A 7,151-nucleotide genomic window follows, 5' to 3' on the forward strand; every position below is an offset into this window, starting at 1 on the left:
ACTTCCGTTAGCTCAATGGAAACTTCCATCCGATATTGTTCTAGTTGATCAAGAATTCAACGTATCTGGTCCGATCGATTTGGTCTTGGGTGTACAATACGACGATACTGGAAGGTATATTGTGCGATACCCTAAGCGCATGAATTTCAAAAACATGATTGGTGAATCGAAGCAGACAGCTCTACGACGATTTCAACAAACGGAGAGACGGTTGGAACGGGACTCAAATCTACGATCGTAATACAGTGCCTTCATGAAGGAGTATATCGAGTTAGGCCACATGAAATGCGTTGGCGAAGCAAACGATCCCCGTGTGGATGAAGGCAAAACGGTCTGCTACCTTCCACACCATCCGGTATTTAAAGAGTCTAGTTCTACTACGAAGATACGTGTGGTTTTCGATGGATCGGCGAAAACGTCTACGAACTATTCAGTCAACGAAGCCCTACTCACCGGACCTACGATTCAGGATGAACTTTTGAATTTGATACTCCGTTTCCGGAAACATGGCTTTGGATTGGTCGCAAAAATGTACCGCCAGATACGGGTCCACGAAGACGACACACCGCTTCAACGGATTCTCTGGCGATTTGATCATTCGAAACCAATACAGGTGTACGAACTACAGACTCGGGTGTTGAGAAAACTGGTTTTGGATTTGGAACAGAAATACAGACTTGCAGCCAGCGCCGTGCAAGACGACTTCTACATGGACGACTTACTACATGGAGCGGACTCGATGGAAGAAGTCGTACTGCTTCAAAGGGAAATTCAAGCTATGATGGCAGAAGGAGGCCTCGAACTTCGGAAATAGTGCTCAAATAGTTCGGAAATCCTGCAAAACTTACCCACTGAAGAACTTGGAGTTGACACAACGCTGCACTTCGAAACAGACCAGAGAATCAAAACACTAGGTGTGGTATGGGAAATAGGACCAGACCAGTTATGCATCGAGGTTCAACCATCTACGAGCGATGACAGCTGGACAAAACGCAAGATCTTCTCAGCAATTGCGAAGCTCTACGACCCACTCGGATTTGTCTCCTTTCATGAGGCCACAACACCGTATTCTCACATTTGCACTTCTGGTACAGTTCGGTGCATTTGACTTTTAGCGGACCAAACACCATAGCACCACCTATACAGGTTCAACGAACGGTGACCAGAGTACCCATCCACAACGAGCACAATTGGACGTTGAGTTCCCATTTCAATCCAACGAGGGTTCAAGCGCTACGTGACAAAGAAATAGAAAGTGTCTACTTTCATCAATCCGGATTTAGTCTGGTGGAATCCAAAGTTGACACCAACAGACCCAGATGCAGTTGCAGCAGCAACATGATTACCAAACTAATCTTTAAATGTGACTAGTGACTTCCGTCTGCAGTCTGTTTTACATCACCTACACCCCTTTTCGTGCGTAGACTTTCTTTGGCATTGGATTCATAACGAAGCTTGTTTCTTTCACATTCCACCATGACTGAACTGAATATAAACGTACCCAAAATATCGCCCAAGTCGGTCAGCGGTCAAACCTGCGGATGCTCTTCCAAGCGCTTCGGGTGTCCCCTTCGAGATTTAAGGATGTCTTCTTAGGAACTTGCTCTGCCACCCTGTCGACGGTATTCCTCGTGTGAAAGTGCTGCCTTGAAGGGATGCGAGCATCTCCTTTGCGGTTTTGAGACATCCAGACGCTGCGCATAGAAGATTCAATCGACCAGCTGCTGTTCACGTGAAGCACTTAAAACTGGATCTTTCCCAAGTCGCTGGCAGTGAATCCCCTTCAGTTTGTCGTTTAACGTCGATTTCGGGATTTCATACTTTTTGTGGGTCGCATTCGCTGACAATGAACCACTTTTAACCTCATCCAGAACTTTTTTTCAGTGTCTCACGGGAATATGTTATGGATCTCATTTCAAGCACCTAGGGTGAGAAGAGAACGTAAGGCATTCTGAATAAAAATGAATATCGATCTACCTTTCTTGAGGTTGTTTGCTTCGGTAATTAAATCAGTTGGCTTCGTGCGCAATTCTTACCCTTGTTCGTGTCCTCTGATGTGTTTCCGAACAATTTTTGATGAGATTTCCACGGAACCTTTGATGTGACTTTCGTGAGGGAGATAATTAGAATTTAAACAAAATGTAGCGACCCTAGCAGTGATTCGATGAAGCTGGTAGTACGAACTACGTTCATTTGAAGATTGAACCAAGATCAGAAAGCTACAATCGTAATTTCAATAAATGTCACGTTCAAGGATTGTTTGTATTGTGAAGATAAATGTATGCCTCGATGTTATAAAATTGTTTCAACCTTTACTTCAGTGACAAAAATACTTGAAGACGGATAAAACAAACAGCTCGAATAGGAACAATTTGAATCAAATTTATAGCTGTTGTAAATGTATTTAACTAAAATACAGTAAATCATGTTGTTAGAAAATAAAAGGGGTGTAAAGGGAAACATCTCAACTTTACTTAAAAATTATGTCATTTCAAAATTCTGAATGCAAGATGGTTTGTATGGTATTTCAATAGTAGTTCGAACCACGCTCATTATTTTTACGATTCGAACAAAGATTATTTACCCTATGCACAATCGAGAGAATTCCGTCTCGCTTTGATTGGGAGGAAACCGACAGAAATGAACCCATTTTTCTCTGACGAAATTAAAATTAGTTATTAAACATCGTCTCTGCCTGAAACTTCCATCACCGCTGGCAGCAGTAACTTCCTATCTAGCGTGGATGAAAAGTTAAGAAAGATGTAAATAGTATATGGCTCATTCCAGCTCAATTGGGTACACCACCTGTGGTCGATGTCACCTATTTGATCCAAACTTGGCCAAAACGCTTATTTTGGCATTCTGAACAAACGCCTTTTTTGATTTTTCTTTGAAGTGTCTAGATCCCTCTCGGATACAACCCTGGATTTTCAAGATTTTTAAAAATTTCAACTTTCAGAAGAGATTACTCCACAACCAAAAAAAAAAATATGCGTGATCTTAGAACCTCAATTTGAAGGTTTTTAATATACATTCGTATAGGGTTGCGCACATTTTATTTTTTATAGTAACTACAGTAAACATACTGACAGACAGCCCCGCCAGGTAGTACAGTTGTCGAAAAATGGCCTATTTTCACCATGGGTGGGATTTTTTTATTTCTTAATATTTTGGGCTCAAATTTTCACCACACTTTGAAAAACTCTTCTACTTTTGTGTTTCCAAGGGCAAATTATTTGGGCAAATAGTTTTTGTTTTGGGATTTTTCGATACATGTTTGAATTTTAATTTTTTTTAAATGTAAACCCCAGTATAGAAATTAAAGACGTAGTCCTACGTCAAAATTATTTTATTTTATATTGATTAATCCCCGGTAATAGACGCATTGGGAACTTGTGATATCTGCTTTATGCGGTTGATTTATGCGTTTTTTTTAATTTCTAGTCTTTGAATAAACTTCCTTGCCTATATACTGTATTTAGTTGTCTTTCCTATTAATTCTACTACTGTTGTATCACTTTAACTTTCACTAATTCACTATTCACTTTGACGATCACTCAAAAAAAAAACTATAACATATACGTATTTCGTTTAATACTTGTAAACTTCTTCAGTGTCTAATCATTTTGTTTTTAAATTGATTGCATTCGTTTCTTCTCCTCCCCTGCTCCCATGCTTAAACAATGTACCCCTATAAATTCGTGTAAGCCACGAGTTTGCGACCCAACTCCAACTAGACATCACAAAAAATCCCGGCTCCATAAAGCTGCCGTGATTTAGCCTTTCAAATAATTGATCAGATGTAAATGCAATAATTGTTTGCATAAAATCCCATAAAACAACTCGTCTGATCCAGCCTTGACCCACCACAATCAAGCCATACAAAATAGACAGCAGCAATTTTCACTTGATTCAATCATTCATGGCCCGAAAAAGTCAAGGTTCGATATCTCACTTTAAACCTACTGTCCACTCGTTAGCATGAGCCCACCGAAGCTCGTTTATAGTGAGGCAGCAATCACCGATTTTTTTTAACTACGGTTCACACGCCGACCGATCGCGCAATCATCAACCGGGAGCAAGCAAGGTAACTGAGAAGTAAGCAAACAAATCTTGAATTGAGTCTCCCTCCTCAAAATCAAAAAAAAAGCTCGTCAACCTAATCATAAAGACTCACATATTCACATGATTGCTGGCTCGTTCGTTCGGGGTACCTACACTACAAACGTCGAAAGCTTATCGGTGACCATAAATCTACTTGGCTCAATCTTTATATTTCAAGCATAAACTTTGCTGCTGCCAGCCCGGAGACGCATTGGGACAAGGTTGCTGTCACCGCCATTACCATGTTCCACTTGTGGAAGGAGGACTAGACCCGGTCTTCCACTGTAAAATTTAACGACTTTTTGAAGGGTGTTCTGTCATGATTGCTGATAAAAAGTGTTACTCAAATTGTGATCATGATTGAATTAGACCTGATATGATCTTGTCATCCTGGCACCTTCAATTTACAATCGTTCTCTCACGAAGAGAAGATATTTTAATCACCATTCCAGGTATCCACGCCATGGCATAACTCTTCCGAAGGAACACGTCAAACTCCATGAATGACAGGAACGTCGTCGTCGTTGGTGGTAACAATTTCATTCGCCCTGGCAAATCCAAAGCGATCCGAGGCGTGCAAAATTGCGCTACTTAAAAATAGAAACTAATTTTCCACCACGCCCGACGGAGCGCATCCATGCGCCGCTGCTGCATGTGCCGACCGGAGAACGACGACAACCATGTCGCCAACAAGTAGAATTCCAAACCGGGTGCACTTGCCATGTTGGATGCTTCATGGCACCCGCGCGTTCTGCTCCAGGAAGGTACAATATTAATTCCCATGCCTCGGCGGAACGTTTTGATGCACCTTTGCATAATTGAAACCTACCGTCGGTGGGGCAAAGTTTGACAATTGGATGAATTTGATATTGAAAAAAAGTAATGCTGATTTAAAAAACGAAACAAACTTGTTGTTCTATTACTTCAAAGTGTCCAACTTGAAAATGTCACCGAAGTTGGCATTATAAATATTTTGTAAAAAAAAAAAAAATATTCCAGTAAGACGGTGCTTTCCCGATTATGTCAGTTCACGATTTTGTCAGCCTACAGATTTCACTGTTCAGTTTTTAAACAAGAATTCTCGATTTGACTGATTTTAATTCTTACCCTTCGCTGAAATGTGAATGTTCGGGGAAAGGAGATAAAATGGGCATAGGGAGTAAAATGAACAATTTGTTTCAAATACCAATCAATTCATTTATATAATTTGAATAATTTAACCGTTCTTTACCCATTGAAAGATCTCCTGCTAGATTCGCTGCACTTATGTGACAGTTAATTTGACTGCAGGTACGTTTTCTTGATTCTTTCTCTTACATGGCTCTAATAATTCCCATATAAACTTCAAAGGGCCAATACAGTATGAATGCGCATTTGATTAGACTTCAAGATAATTAATTATTGATTGAGTTCGAAGCCGATAGCTTTCTGATATGATTAATCGACATAGTAGCCTGGAATTTTTGCCTTAATCTTCGTGCCATGCACAGTGGTCCAGTTGCAAAATAGCAGAACAAAATTACAAACAATTTAAGTATCACGGACAGTGTTTTTTTGGAATGAAAATAGCCATCTTCAGTTACAAAAAAATAAATTTACTAACTTGTACTAAACTGCTATTAAAACTTTAACTTTTTAATACATATTTCAATTGGGAGATTTGGTGTACTTCTTCAAAACTTAAAACTTTGCCCCAAATATCACTTTGTTTTCACGGTTCGTTTTAAATATATCGAACCAAATCCATTAAATTAGGCATATCTTTCAAATGAAATCTACGTGTTCGCACACCCCCTAAGAATAATCAGGCCTAAACGTATTTTATATTAAATGTATGTAGTGTAAATTTTAGGTCAGAACGTTTTGGAACTTTTGATCCGTGATCAATTTTGTAAAGCACCAGTTCTTTTTAGAACTGATGTAATTTTTAAATTCAGTCAACTCTCCCTTACTCGATCTCACTCTAACTCGATGGAAATCCAGGCTTCTTTGACCACGTTCCTTATACATTTCGAAAATTTACCTCTATAAATATCGAGTTAAGGAGAGGTGACTATAGCGGTGTCGTTGGTGTACTGGTAAGCGTGATAACCTCTCACTCCAGCAGGCCTGGGTTCAATCCCAGCCAGCACCATCGGGATGTTATGAGGCATAACGAGATCACGTAAAGCCGTTGGTCCCCGGTTCATGAGTTGATGGGTCGATAGGTAGGGTCCAGGTGTGGGAGCTGCTTTCCTGGCATCGGTAGCATTGGTGCTCAGCACGGAAAACAAGATCGACGGAAAACAAATCAAGGAGAGTTGACTGTGTAACCTTTGCGCACGCAAGCTTCTTTTTTTAACTAGGTCGTTTATTTACTAGGCTCAGTCATGTGTGACACTTTGTGGAGCCATAAATCAGTAATGTTTGAATTTACATTTTAATCAGCAGTAGTTCTAGTAACCTAGAACTACTGCTGATTAAAATGTAAATTCAAACATTACTGATTTTTGGCTCCGCAAAGTATTGGGTACCAATTACTCGTGGCGGGCTCGAGGTTAATGGGTAACAATTTTGATTGGAAGGAGCTAGGTAGGAAACTGGTTTCTGAAGCCTCCTTCAGACACTACTCTCGGATGGTTGAACAAATCCTGGCTTGGCAGGGGCAAGTAGAACAGAAACAGGAGGATAATAAGATTTGGGCACAATGGCTGAAAAATATGTGGAAAGGAGGGGATGGTCACATCAAACTCTAACATCAGACAAACAAAGGAATTCGTAAATCGCCTGCATGTAGGGAAGATCGGGGGTTCCCAATACATCTCTTACTTCACGGAAGGGTTGTCTACCTCAGGCCACTAGGATATCCAACAGTCGTGCTCTGGAGGCGTCATTACCCGGGCAATACCAAACTGCGTGATCGATATCATCATAACCGGTTCTGCACCTACATATATTGCTTTCAACGAGGTTTATTCTGTAGAGATGTGCGTCTAGCGAGTAGGGGTTGGACATAAGTCTAGACATCACGCGAATGAAGCCCTGACTTACATTCGGACCCTTGAACC

This window comes from Ochlerotatus camptorhynchus, unplaced genomic scaffold, assembly GCF_037179485.1.
Source record: "Ochlerotatus camptorhynchus isolate MF236.1 unplaced genomic scaffold, CSIRO-AGI_Acam_v1.1 ptg000128l, whole genome shotgun sequence".
NCBI lineage: Eukaryota > Metazoa > Arthropoda > Insecta > Diptera > Culicidae > Ochlerotatus > Ochlerotatus camptorhynchus.